This window comes from Mauremys reevesii, linkage group 22 (genome assembly GCF_016161935.1).
Source record: "Mauremys reevesii isolate NIE-2019 linkage group 22, ASM1616193v1, whole genome shotgun sequence".
Classification (NCBI taxonomy): domain Eukaryota; kingdom Metazoa; phylum Chordata; order Testudines; family Geoemydidae; genus Mauremys; species Mauremys reevesii.
The window spans coordinates 5,423,987-5,437,374 of NC_052644.1; the positions used below are offsets into that span (position 1 = coordinate 5,423,987).

General features: G+C 55.9%; 1 long non-coding RNA gene across 1 annotated transcript; it reads right to left on the reverse strand.

The window, feature by feature from the left end:
- Positions 1-4,268: 4,268 nt before the first annotated feature.
- On the reverse strand, positions 4,269-12,487 carry LOC120388927. Its single transcript, XR_005590677.1, has 3 exons — positions 12,420-12,487; positions 5,235-5,534; positions 4,269-4,330 (listed from the first exon to the last, which is right to left on the reverse strand). It is a non-coding gene; the product is annotated as an uncharacterized LOC120388927 (long non-coding RNA).
- Between the last annotated feature and the right edge of the window lie 901 nt (positions 12,488-13,388).

Consider the following 13,388-nt stretch of genomic DNA (forward strand, 5'->3'; position numbering starts at 1 on the left):
TTCTGTCTAATCCAGTGTGTTCAACCCGAAGTGTCTGGATAAGTATTTGAGATCATAACCAGGTATATTGTTCCCTTTATGGAACAACAGCCTTAAAATATTTTGTACAGTCCAGGAGAGGGCTGGGCAGTGCAGGACACACATTTCTGGGGTGAACTCTGAGACTGGGGGTGCGTTGGGGTCACCCTGCGGCATAACCCAGGCTGGTGACAGCCAGCGTGTGGCTGGCAGGCGGCAGTTCCCCACGGACCCTCCGGGTGGGGTTTGCAAGCTGGACGGCTGTTTGCAAGCGGCCCAGGGTGGGAGTGACTTTAGCAAAACATTGCAAGGCACCCAAGGTTGCAGGACAAGGGTGACACAGCCCAGCCCCTACCCAGGTCTGGATTGTCCCCTGGTATGTCACCCCTCCCCCTGAGAGTTTTGAGTAAAGCCCAAGTTCTGCTCCTTTTCCCTGTTCTACTCACATCGCCACAAAGGAAAACAAAAAGGAAGATACGGCTTGTATCATATAGCACCTCAGTTGCCAAATATATTTTAATAACCTTCATTATAGCATAATTAATCATATTATTATTAACTAAACAAGATCCCAAGCACCATGAAATACTTAAAAAATAACCAAATATTAAATCTCAAATAATAATACAAAATACAGAAGCGAGAACAAGCATTTATGGAGCTGAGTATCAAGAATTCTTTCTCCCCCGGGGAAATGTTTCTCCCCTAGGAACAATAGGTCATTGAACCATGAAGCCAATGGCTGAGAACCTGCATTATTACACACATCCTGAGGATACGTCTACACGTCAACCGCTATAGAGGTGCAGCTGTAACTGGGCCACTGGAGTGCTTCAGTATAGATGCTACCTAGGCTGACAGGGGGGGTTCTCCCATCAGCGTAGGTAATCCACCTCTCTGAGAGCTCGGAGTTAAGTCGATGGAAGAATTCTTCTGTTGACGTAGCTCTGGCTACACTGGGAGTTCGGTCGGCTTAACTACGCCACTCAGGGGGGTGGACTTTTCACGCCCTGGAGAGATGTAATTCCACTGATGTACGTTCCTTGGGGAGACCAGCCCAAAGGTATACAAGTCTTTGTAAAGGCCGAGATGCAAGAGAGATCCTGAAGTAAATATTGCTCCCCCAGCGATCCAGTCGGGGGGAGCATGTTTTGCCTTCGTCATCCCATTGGTGCATAGGGGATCTAGGCCAACACAGGGCTGGAAGGATTATGATGTCCCTGGGTTATGATGTCCAGACCCTGCTAGGGCAGCCATCCGTCCATAAACTTCTCAAGCGCTATCTTCAAACCAGTGTGGTTGTTTGCCCCCAAGTCCTGTTCCAAACCCTCCTTCCTCTGATGCTCAGAAACCATCTTTTAGTCTCCAGCTCATGTTGATCCCTCCTCCGTTTATCCCCAATTGGTCTTGGGTCAACCTTGAGCTTCGATAGCTCTTATCCCTCCCTGGTGCTCCTCCCCCTCAACCAATATATTCACGTCCCCACTCGGCCTTCTTTCTGCCAGCCAAGCTCTTCCAGTTGCCTTTCGTAAGCCTCCCATACGTTCCCCCCGTCCGGCCTGGGAGCTCTTCTCCGCACCTGGTCTGGTGTGAATTCATCCATCTTGCCCAGAGGTGACCAGAACTGAATGCAAAGCCACCAGGCAATTCCTCGTGCCTTGCACTTCCCCAGCTCCTGGAAATGCTTCGCCTGGGATCTCATTGCGCTTTCCACAGCTGCATCCCTTGGGTGGCTCATCGTCACCCTGCGATTGACTAACCCATCAGATGGGCGCTTGCCCGCTCTGACTGGTGCTTCAGCAGTGTGATGAAGTGGGGGATTTTCTAAGAGTTTTGCATGAATACTGTGCAGTGTCGGGTCCCTGTGTGCTGCGTGCATAACGAGGTGGTGGGACAGGGTTTGTTGCTACAGAGGGCCAGGTGTGAACTTGCCCAGCAGCCGGGACCCCAGACAATAGCCTGGAGATGGGGGACCCTAGCAACCGGGTGATCGGATGCAGGAGAGACCTGGATGTGCTGTGCTGAGGGAGGCCAGGCCCGAGGGCCTCGAGAGTTTCCTGTGCTGGGTCCAGACATTCAATAAACCCTCCTGTTTTACGCTGGCTGAGAATTGCTCCGGGCTAGAGAGCAGGGTGGCATTATTCCCTCTGGGAATGGAAGCCCCAGAGCGGGGGGACTCCCTGAGGGGGCCCATGGAGAGAGACAGGTGTGCTGAGGCTCAGAGAGGTGAGGTTCCAGGAGGCGGCGGAGGGGGGGGGGCTTAACCCCTGAGAGAGAGTGGACCCCGAGAAGGGCTGTTGCTCTGAAGGGGGCTCCCCCCAGGGACCGTACGCAGCCGAGAGAGGCACAAGTCCCATGAGTCCATGACAAGAGGGAAATTAGAAGGGTTACTTTACTTTGGGTTATTAACTCAAACCGGAAATGCTCTGGGGGCAGTTCTCGGGGCTGGTTACGCAGGAAGTCGGACTAGATGATCACGGGGGTCTCTTCTGGCCTTGGAATCTAGGAATCTTCTTGGGTGCAGCCAATCAAGATGTAGAAATTTGTCTGCGCCCTGGGATTGGCTAACAACTGCTATCGATAGGGCAGCGTCACTGACCTCCTCGAAAGTCACCAGAAGTGCACAGGCGCCGCTTACATCTAAGGTGTTCAAGAACCAGGCTTACCCCAGTTAGCACATGCACCAATGTTCACTCTAATTTTTTACATCCATGTGCAGAGCGAATTTTATTATATGCACCAATATGGAGGGGATGTGTGGCAGTGGTGGGGCCAAGGGGTTTGGAATGTGGGTGGGGGCTCAGGGCTGGGGGGTTGGGGGGGGGGGGGGGTGAGGGCTCCAGCTCGGGGTGCGGGATCTGGGAGTGGGGCTGGGGATGAGGGTTTGGGGTGTGGGAATGGGTTCAGGGCTGGGGAAGAGGGTTGGGGGTGAGGGCTCTGGCTGAGGTTGAGGGCTCTGAGGTGGGGCCAGGGATGAGGGGTTTGGAGTGTGGGAGCGGGCTCAGGGCTGGGGTAGGGGGTGGGAGAGCTCTGAGGTGGGGTTGGGGATGAGGGGTTTGGGGTGCGGGAGCGGGCTCAGGGCAGGGGCAGGGCGTTCGAAGGGGTGAGGGCTCTGAGGTGGGGCAGGAGATGAGGGATTTGGGGTGTGAGAGTGGGCTCAGGGCAGGGGAAGGGGGTTGGGAGGGGTGAGGGCTCTGAGCTCGGGCCAGGGATGAGGGGTTTGGGGTGTGGGAGCAGGCTCAGGGCAGGGGCAGGGGTTGGAAGGGGTGAGGGCTCTGAGGTGGGGGAGGGGATGAGGGATTTGGGGTGTGGGAGTGGGCTCAGGGCTGGGGCAGGGGGTGGGAGGGGTGAGGGCTCTGAGGTGGGACCGAGATGAGGGGTTTGGGGTGTGGGAGCGGGTTCAGGGCAGGGGCAGGGGTTGGGAGGGGTGAGGGCTCTGAGGTGGGGCCGGGATGAGGGATTTGGCGTGTGGGAGCGGGCTCAGGGCTGGGGTAGGGGCTTGGGAGGGCTGAGGGCTCTGAGGTGGGGCCGGGATGAGGGGTTTGGGGTGTGGGAACAGGCTCAGGGCTGGGGCAGGGGTTGGGAGGGGTGAGGGCTCTGAGGTGGGGCCAGGGATGAGGGGTTTGGGGTGTGGGCGGGGGCTCTGGGGTGGGGCGGGGGTTGGGGCGGGGTGAGGGCTCTGAGGTGGGGCCGGGGATGTGGGTTTTGGGGTGTGGGAGCGGGCTCAGGGCAGGGGCAGGGAGTTGGGAGGGGTGAGGGCTCTGAGGTGGGGCCGGGGATGAGGGATTTGGGGTGTGGGAGCGGGCTCAGGGCTGGGGCAGGGGGTTGGAAGGGGTGAGGGCTCTGAGGTGGGGCCGGGGATGAGGGATTTGGGGTGTGGGAGCGGGCTCAGGGCAGGGGCAGGGGGTTGGGAGGGGTGAGGGCTCTGAGGTGGGGCCGGGGATGTGGGATTTGGGGTGTGGGAGCGGGCTCAGGGCTGGGGCAGGGGGTTGGGAGGGGTGAGGGTTCTAGCTTGTGCCCCTGGGGGGCTGAGGGCAGGATCTGTGCCTTCGCTTGTGCCCACGCACTAGGTTCCTGTGGCTCCCATGCCCTCTCCAGTGCCCACCTCCAGAGTCCCTGCATCTCCCAGGCCCCCCACCCGAGGACTCTTCTCCCCTGCACTTCACCCAGTGTACCCAAGCTGTGCCCACCCCTCCCTCCATCCCACAGCGCACCCAGGATAAAAAACACGAGCCCCCCGCTAACCCCACCCCTCCCCCTGCTGAGACCTCCTGCCTCCGGGACCCTTGTCTTCTGCATCATCCGTTTCTTCCTGCAGAGAGACACAAGGAAAAAGAGATGCCGGCGTGATAGAGACTGAGTGGTTCTTGGGGGGTTCAGACCAGGAGCGCTGTTGGGCTCAGGACTGTAGGACAGGGTGGGATACATGCCGGGAAGTCATGGCGCCCGGAGGTCTGCAAGTGGCTGAGACCTCAAGACCATCTCAGCCCTCGTTAAAGCCAGTGGCTGGGCCACACACCCTCCTTCAGGATCCACCGCAGGAGCAATCAAGCCCTTTTACGTAGGAAAAAGAGCTTCTGACAATGGGGGTGACCGCCCAAGGCCTCACGACACATCGCAACTAGTGTGGCTTGAAAGATTTCCCTGGCTGCAGGCGGTGGGGGTGGGCAGCAGAGAGCCAAGGGGAGAAGCCTGGTGTCTGATCCTGAGAGAGGAAACAGATGGACAGGGCATCTTGGGAACAAGCCTGCTGGAAAGGGGGGCGTGGGGTTTCCTCAACCTACGGCTCTTTGTTTCCACTGCTCCGCCTCGATTTCTCGTCTCAAGAGAGGCAGCCCCGCGAGGCCCGGGGTGTTGAAAGCCCTCTGGGGCGACAGGTTGCACAGCGAGTGGCCGAGCACGGCTGCGGGGCCATGGGTCAGCGCGTGCCAAGATCAGTGTGGTTGGCGGGTGTCTGGAGGGCAGACACCAGGGAACTAAACCAGGCTCCCCACAGCGCCCCCTGCTGGGAAAGGCTGGGGCTGGAGTAGCCAGGAGCACCCCACAGCTGGCTCCTGCCCCACTCCCCACAGCGCCCCCTGCTGGGAGAGGCCGGGGCTGGAGTAGCCGGGAGCACCCCACAGCCGTCTCCTTCCCCACTCCCCACAGCGCCCCCTGCTGGGAGAGGCCGGGGCTGAAGTAACCAAGATTTCCTCACTCCGGCAATTCCTACTTACCCTTGGCACCTGGCGCTGCTGAGAGAGAGCCGCATCTCTCTGCACCTGATCTGTAGGGGACGGCTTGCTTGCCCTTTTGTCTGCAGTGCTGCTTGGGCTTTATGCTGAGGTCTTCGCAACACTCCTGCGTTTTCTGATCGTAGACTTCGAGGCCGCAGCAGTCGTAAGTCGGGCTGGGTTTTTCCGTCACCTTCCAGTGTGTGGTGTTATCGCAGCACAGATGGGTCTGGACATTATAGAGCTCCTTCCCGCATTCGTCCTGCTTCACCGGCTCCTGGCACCCAAAGGCTTGGCACAGATCTGGCAAGAAAAAGCCACGCACAGTGGGGTCTTACACACTCCCCCACGGGCACAGAACTGGGGCCGGTTCTGTGCAGGTGTGGCATAGGGCATAGTCGCCCCACAGTGCCCCCTGCTAGCCAAGTGTGGCACTGCCAGCGCACTCTGCCTCAGTTTCCCTTCCCAAGAAAGGGCTCTCCACACCTCCCGGTCTGTACTGGAGATGGTCTTAGCCCTGATGGCCTAGTCGCAGCCAATGTCACCCCTTCCCCAGCAACAAACGGCCAGTTCAAAAGTCCCTATTACAAAAAGGTTCTGGTGCCCTTCAGGCCAGCCGTGGCCTGGGTAAGCTCCCAGTCCCATCTGGGTCACCTTTCACCGACAGGTCCACACCCAGCCTGAGCACTCGCAGCCTTTTTATAAGGCCCAGCTGGTCTATCACCTGACCCCCTGAAGTCCCACCCCCTCGGGCTGGGATGCACTTAATTACAGCACAGGTGAGCTAATTGAACAGGGCTGGGCTGGCCCCAGGCCTCCTAGCCCTTAGGTTACCCTGTTACAGCTCAGATTCCAGGCCAGCGAGGCTCCCAGTGTGGATTAGAGCAGCCCAGGGGTCACTCTAATTGACCGCCATCTCCCCAGGTTGTCAACAGGCAGGATCACAGCTCAGAAACTCACTGTGGAAACACCTGTTCCCCCCTAACCTTCCAGCCCTTGGCTGCGCCCCGTCCTGCACAGTCCCTTTACAGTCTTTTGGGGGTACAGGGGTCATTGTTTGTTTAGACAGAGTCATTTCCATTGATTTGATTTCAAGTTTTATATTAAAATATGAATGGGATGCGGCATATAATACCCAAATGATCACATTCATATTCACCTAGCGGGCTACATAGATAGAACCTCCGAGTGGTCTACACACAGGAGAACCTGGGGGTTCCCGACCCCTCGGGAATGGAGGTCGTTCGTAACTCTGACTTGTTCGTCAGTCCGAACGCAGCGTTAGGCCTGGGCTTTCAAACGTTTACAGCTGAACATTGACTTGATACAGGCTTGACAACGCAGAAGAAACAGGCTGCTTTTAACCGTCCTAATTTAAATGAAACAAGCACAGAGCCAGTTTCCTGACCTTGTCAAATCTCGAAGTTTCCCTTGATGTTTTCGGTAGTTTACATTTAACACAGCACTGTACTGTATTGGCCTTTATCTTTATTTTAGTTTTTGGTGTCTGCTCCTGCCTGGCTGTGTACGTCCGGCTCCGAATGAGGTGTGCAGTTGATCAATCAGTTGGTAACTCTGAGGTTCTACAGTATTTATTTACTATTTAGTTCTGGAAGGATTCAATTTTTATCAGTCAAGGCCAATAAACATCAATTTCACAAATACACCCAAATCATTTTCACAAATACACCCAAATCACTGAAAAAAATGTTTCCCTCGTGTGCAGAGTGGGGGGGTTTCTTGGTTTTTCCAACAGTTTTCATGCAGAGAGGGTGGGACTCGGTTTCCCTGAGTGTCCCTGGTTTAACGAGGTGATGGGAGAGGGAGTTTGTTGGTACAGAGCACCAGTGACTGAACTTGGGACCCCAGTCAATGGCCTGGAGAACGGAGACCCCAGCAGCTGGTGACCGGCAGGCCCAGCTCAGCAGTCACAGCCGGTTCTGGCCAGTGGGAGGACAATGGGCTGCGGAGAGAGGACCCCGGTGACCTGACCAGCCGGTTTCAGCCAGAGGGGCAGAGGACGGAGGAGAGGAGAGGAGGCCCAGGCGACCCTGTTTACCTGGACAGAAGACAATGGACAGAGGCGGGGCTTGGGGGAGGTGATATCAGATGCCCAGCTGGGAAGCAGGGGGGCTCTGGGCTGGAGAGAGGGAGCAGGCAGAGCCCACCTGGATGCAGGGAGACTGGGATGTGCTGGGCTGAGGGAGGCCAGGCCTGAGGCCCTGTGAGTTTCCTGTGCTGTGTTCAGACACTCAATAAACCCTCCTGTTTTACGCTGGCTGAGAGTCACTCCGGGCTAGAGAACGGGGTTGCGTTATTCCCTCTGGGAGTGGAAGCCCCCGGGGGTCCAGAGCGGGGCACTCCCTGAGGGGGCCCACAGGGAGAGACAGACGGGCTAAGGCTCAGAGAGGTGCGGTTCCAGGAGGCGGGGGGGCTTAACCCCCGAGAGAGAGTGGAGCCCCGAGAAGGGCTGTCGCACGGAAGGGGGTCCCCCCACCCAGGGACCGTACGGGGCCAAGATTGGGCACGACCTTTGAGACCGGGACACCTCAATACTCATCAACACTAACAGACAGGCAAAGTAAGAAAAGTTTTTCTTGAGAGATTATTAGAGACCGTCCTTAAATAATCATCCAACCTCCCCTAATTTCCTGTGAGAATTTAAAGGGATAGAAATCAAAATAAACACCTAAAAATAAACATTGATATAATCGATCACAATCATTAAAGAAAACCCACCAAATTCCACCAAGTCTAATAGTATTTAATATTATATTTGCAATGACTGGAAAATTGCCAGTGAAACTACAATATTTCATGGGGAAGGTGCCAATTTCCTTGAGGTTTTGTTTTGGGGGAAAGAAATGCCCAAAGGCGCATTGTTACTGTCATAAACAGATAGTTAAGGGTTAATGTCTCTTTTACCTGTAAAGGGGGTTAAGAAGCTCAGTAAACCTGGCTCACACCTGACCAGAGGACCAATGAGGGGACAAGATACTTTCAAATCTGGGTGGAGGGAAGTCTTTTGTTTGTGCTCTTTGTTTTGGGGGTTTGTTCGCTTTCGGGACTGAGAGGGACGGGACATCAATCCAGGCTCTCCAAATCTTTCTGAATCAGTCTCTCATGTTTCAAACTTGTAAGTAACTAGCCAGGCCAGGCGTGTTAGTCTTATTTTTGTTTTCTCAACCTGTAAATGCTTCTTTTGCTGAAAGGATTTTGACCTCTGTTTGCTGTAACTTTAAATCTGAGGCTAGAAGGGGTTTCCTCTGGGCTATATGAATCTAAGTACCCTGTAAAGCATTTTCCATCCTGATTTTACAGAGATAATTTTTACCTTTTCTTTCTTTAATTAAAAGCTTTCTTTTTTAAGAACCTGATTGATTTTTTTCTTGTTTTAAGATCCAAGGGATTTGGATCTGTGTTCCCCAGGGAAGGTTTTGCGGGGACAGGGAGTATGCCAGACACTAATTCCTGGCTGGTGGCAGCGTTACCAGATCTAAGCTAATAATTAAGCTTAGAAGTGTTCATGCAGGTCCCCACATTTGTACTCTAAAGTTCAAAGTGGGGAAAGAAACCTTGACAGTTACGATCGAAAGTCTCCGCGTTTTCCGAATGGAAGCTTTCGGCTATGTCCTGGCCAAATGCCTTTTCCTTTTCCTTTCGAAAGGGATCGTGTGCTAGGAAAGTGTTAACAAGCATCAACATGGCAGTGGGCGGGACATTTCCAACCTGGGCTTCCCCATTCCCCGTGGTGCTGGGGGAGTCAGTGATTCTCTGGGTCAGGGATTGATTTGAAAAATTGGACAAAAAACCCCCAACCCTGTCAGCTCCGGTTGACCCAACTCTGAATTTTTGGTGAATTGGAAAACTTCCTTTGGCATCTGTTCCACAACAGGGATTGGAGGTGGGGACAGGTGCTGAACCACTAGGATAAAGGTTAATTCAGAAAAGAGGCTAAATGGTACCCCGCCATTCCCTAACGCAGTGGTCCCCAAACTTAGCTGGGGACAGAGCTGGGGGCAGAGTAGGGCTGGGTGGTGCTCCCTTGTGGGGGCTGTCCCACCCCCCATGTTCCTCCATGCCCCCCTAGGGGGCACGCCAACAGTTTGGGGACCCCTACTCTAAGGGCTACGTGTGCATGGCCACTCCTTGTCCTCCAGCCAGTTTGTGAATAGCTGAATCTACTTGAGTCAAATTGTCGACCAGTGTCGGACTGACTGAGGGCGTGTTGTTCATCAAATAAACAATCTGGCCAAAAAATCTCACCCGCGTCCAGTTTCTAGATTCTGAACAAACCAGGTTTGGAAGGGCCGGGTCCTGCCCGCTCTTAACTCATTCGAGTCTAAACAGGAGGAAGGGAAAAGTCCCTCTCGGAATGAAGAATTTCAGATCGTTCCTCTGGTGGGAAATTTCAAATTTTCAGCTTTTTCACACACACCCCTCGGAAATGTCCGAATATCCCTGACACCTGAAATGCACTTTCCGTCCCCACTGAGGTCCCCATTCATTGCCGCAGGAGCATCATCTTTCCTCAGCTAAGTTCCGTCCATCTGAGCCACTCTCCGGGAGCTACAAATTATAGCAGTTAAGAACTGGCAGAAATCAGCCTATAGTTCCAGGAATCAGGGCTGGGCATAGAGCCCAGCGGGACAGGAGAGGCACTGCAGGGGACTCACGCTATCCAGGTGACTGCCTCGTTCCTTGCCTCAGTTTCCCGAGCTGTACAATGGGGCCGTCGCCGCTGCCCTCCTTTAGATCTGCTGCTAAGGGCGAGGGCTCGTTGTTACATTTTATATTCATGTTTATTTTTCTCGGATAAACTTTTAAGTAACTTTTCTCCAGCGAGATGGAAATTTTGCAAGAGAAACTGGCTGACCTCTCAGCTGATTCTGCCACATAACGTTTCTCGAGAGTTGTCTGGGGGCCAAGGAAAAACAGGCCATCTGCACATATGCTGCATAGAGGCGTGTTCCCTCAGCGGACGCACGAACACCGAGTGGCTGCTCGTTGCTAAGTGGGCTTCAATTTTCATAACGATTTGGGGATGAATTTTCCGTCAAGTGGTGGCATTTTTCATCCGGCTGCCATCGTGGCAGCTTCCCTAAAAGGAGGCTCTGCTCTGTATTTTGGAGATTTTTTGCGGGGGAGGGTCACCTTAGTGGGAACAAATATTTGCTTTAAATTGCTGGCTTCAGAAGGACTTTCCCCCAAATTCTGTCTGCCACAGCTACGTCTCCGGCACCTATCAGCCTAGCACCTCATGATCTTTGTGGCGTTCCTCCGCCCAACACATCTGGAGAAACTGAGGCACGGAAACTTGGCCAAGGTCACAGCGGGAATGGAGCCTAGGTCGACCCCTTCTGCTGGCTCATGTCCCAGACTACTGGGCTGATCTGTCTCTCGCTCAAGGGATGCTAAGGAGCTGTGTCCAAACTGCTTGGCCCATGTTGTGTGGTGCCCCAGCCGCACCCCTGACTGCACTGAAGGCCTTGATGCAATGAAGCCAAATGGGAGAACATTGGAGACGGCCTTGCCCGAAGAAAGGGGGTGCCCCAGAGCCCCAAAGCCGGCTGCCTCGGGGAGAGAGAAGCCAACAGCTCCAGCAACCAGGCGCCACCAGTCTCCCTGAACCCGACGGGAACCTGCTAGTGAAATTGCACGGCCGCACCAGGGGAGTCCCACGGCCTCAGAGCTGGAGCGAGAACCCTCCCGGCTATTGCAAGTATCGTATCGCCCCGTCCGCTGCTTTCTGTCTGTTGTTTACGTCGGCCGGCACCATCCCAGCCTTCTTCCTCCCTCCCTCCCTCCCTGCTAGGAGGTGAAAGGGGGTTTAGGGAAGGCGCCAGAGGGAAAACCCCTGGGTTGAAACAGCCCTCGACAGCCTCAAAGTCGCCGATCCTCAAAGGTAATTCGGTGCCTAAAAATCCCTTTGGGCCAAGGCCAGGGCTTCAGATGAGCTTTGCATTCTGCCTGCCCTGCGCAACCGAAAGCTGCCCGCAAGTTGGCTGACTTTTGCCCAGCAAAGCCGGGCCCCGATGGCCATCTCTCTGGGGGGCAGGGAAGGGTTAACCGCCACACTGGCCCTACAGTCAAACAGTTTTCCAACCAGCTCAGGGCTGCGGTTTGACACTGCGCAATCATTTGGTTTCTCCAGCCAAAGAATTCAGCAGCAACCACCCCGGATTCGACTGACTTTGGTGAAGATCTGAGGCTTGGGGCGGCCAACGAAACGGGCAGATGGTCCTGGGCTCCTGCCCCCCACGGTGGAAGGGTGGAGAATTTGTTGCATGGATCTGATTTCCTGATTTCGTTCCCATGCAACAGATTCAACCTGGACTGGCTGGTTGGAGCGCGGGAGCTTTAGCTTGGTGGCACTCTGGGCAGCTCTGCTCCGGGGACTGGCTTCCGGGGGTTTCTTTGGGGTCAGTCAATCGTTTTAATACAATTTCTAAAAGTGAGGCGGAGTCACGTTTCTTTCGATAAGTAACACACGCCCAGAGCCGTGGGGACCCGGGTGAGACCAGCCCATCAGCCTAAACGCTCGACCGGTGCCCGAATTAACCTTTGGGTCTCACAGGGAGTGGTTATTGCAGGGAGCTCCCAGTACGCTTGGCCGGTGCCCCTCAGCCCTGACCCGCAGCCCCCTGCTTATCCCACCCCTGGGTGCCCCCCTAGCTCTGCTGGTGCCCCTCAGCCCTGACCGCAGCCCCCTGCCAGCCCAGCCCTGGGCTCCCTGCAAGTTCTGCCAGTGCCCCTCACTCCCGACCAGCAGCCTCCTGCTGTCCCGGCTCCGAGCTCCACTGCCACCCATCATAATTCTGATACTCCTAAATCCTGATCTGCAGCCCCTTTGGTATCCCAGCCCTGGGCTCCTCTCAGCACATTTAATCTTTCCAGTGCACCTCAACCCCGACCAGCAGCACCTGCCATCCCAGCCTTCCCCAGACACCCCTGGGCGGATACACACCTCCCTCCCCAGCTCCATCCCTCCAGGCAAAGCCATCTAGGGACCATCAGCTGGGGTCCTCCCAGCAGACCTTTAGGTTGCTAGAGGCTCAATGAAAGGCTGCAGAAATCGAGCCCCTGACTGTTGTGGGGCTGGGGACCCCCCCCCCAGGAGATCCTGCCACAATACGGAAAGGGGGGAGGGAAAGAGACCTGGGAATCTCTTTGCTCCCTGCATCTTACCTGGGTGCCAAGGCCAAGGCAACGGTCTATCCTGGGTCACGTTGGTCAGGACGGTGCCAAGAGCTAAGGGGGGGAGAAGAGAAGAGGGGTGAGTGCCACGGCCCCATTGAACCCTGCTCCCCAGGGCCAGGCGGGCGGGCTCAGCCGGCAGCGTTTACCTAAGATCATCAGGATCTGGGCCATGCTGGGTTCTCCAAGCCAGGCTGGCTCCCTGTGGAGATCTGTAGCTGGCAGGCAGCTCCCTGGCTATATATTGGCGAATGCCGGGGGTGGGTCCTGTATCTCCACCCAGGATGGCCCCTTTTGGTTGGACGTTTTAACTGGAGGTTTCATGACGTGACACAATCTCCAAGGAACGATTCATTCCTGGAGACTCCAGGACAATCCTGGAGGGTTGGCAACCAGACTGCTGAATTTCTGCTCTCCTCCCCCTCCCCCATTTTCCCCCTTCCCAGTCTCTGTGAGCTCATCCCAGCACTGGCTGCCAGGGATCAGCCTGGGGCTGCATGGGCTGGACCCAGCAGGCGGCTCCCAGAGGCTGGGCTGAGGTTGCTGATGACGCAATGTGGGGGGGGAGGCGGAGGAGGACAGAGTGTTGCCCGAGGTGGAACGTCAGGGCACAGGCGCCCCAAATCCTGCCTAGCCGGCCCGTGGGAGACCCAAGGATTAAGGATGCAGGGAGGGGCCAGAAATGAGGGCCCCTTGGTGCAGGTGCCGCCCACCGCGAAGCTGGCCAGAGAGCTGCGTCTGCGGTGTCAGTCCCCACTTGGCCAATGAGGAAACTGAGGCAGGCGCTCGGCCTAAGTGGTCCCGAGCCCCGGCAGGGCCTGAGGGAAGCAGCAGTTTCGGGGGGAGCGGAGAGGGAATGGACTGAGCTGAACAGCCAAGAGGGGTCACAGAACCCCGAGTGTCCGACCTTCCCCAGCTGGGGTCATTTGGCGTTAGCTCCAGTGGTGGAGCCAGGCTGGG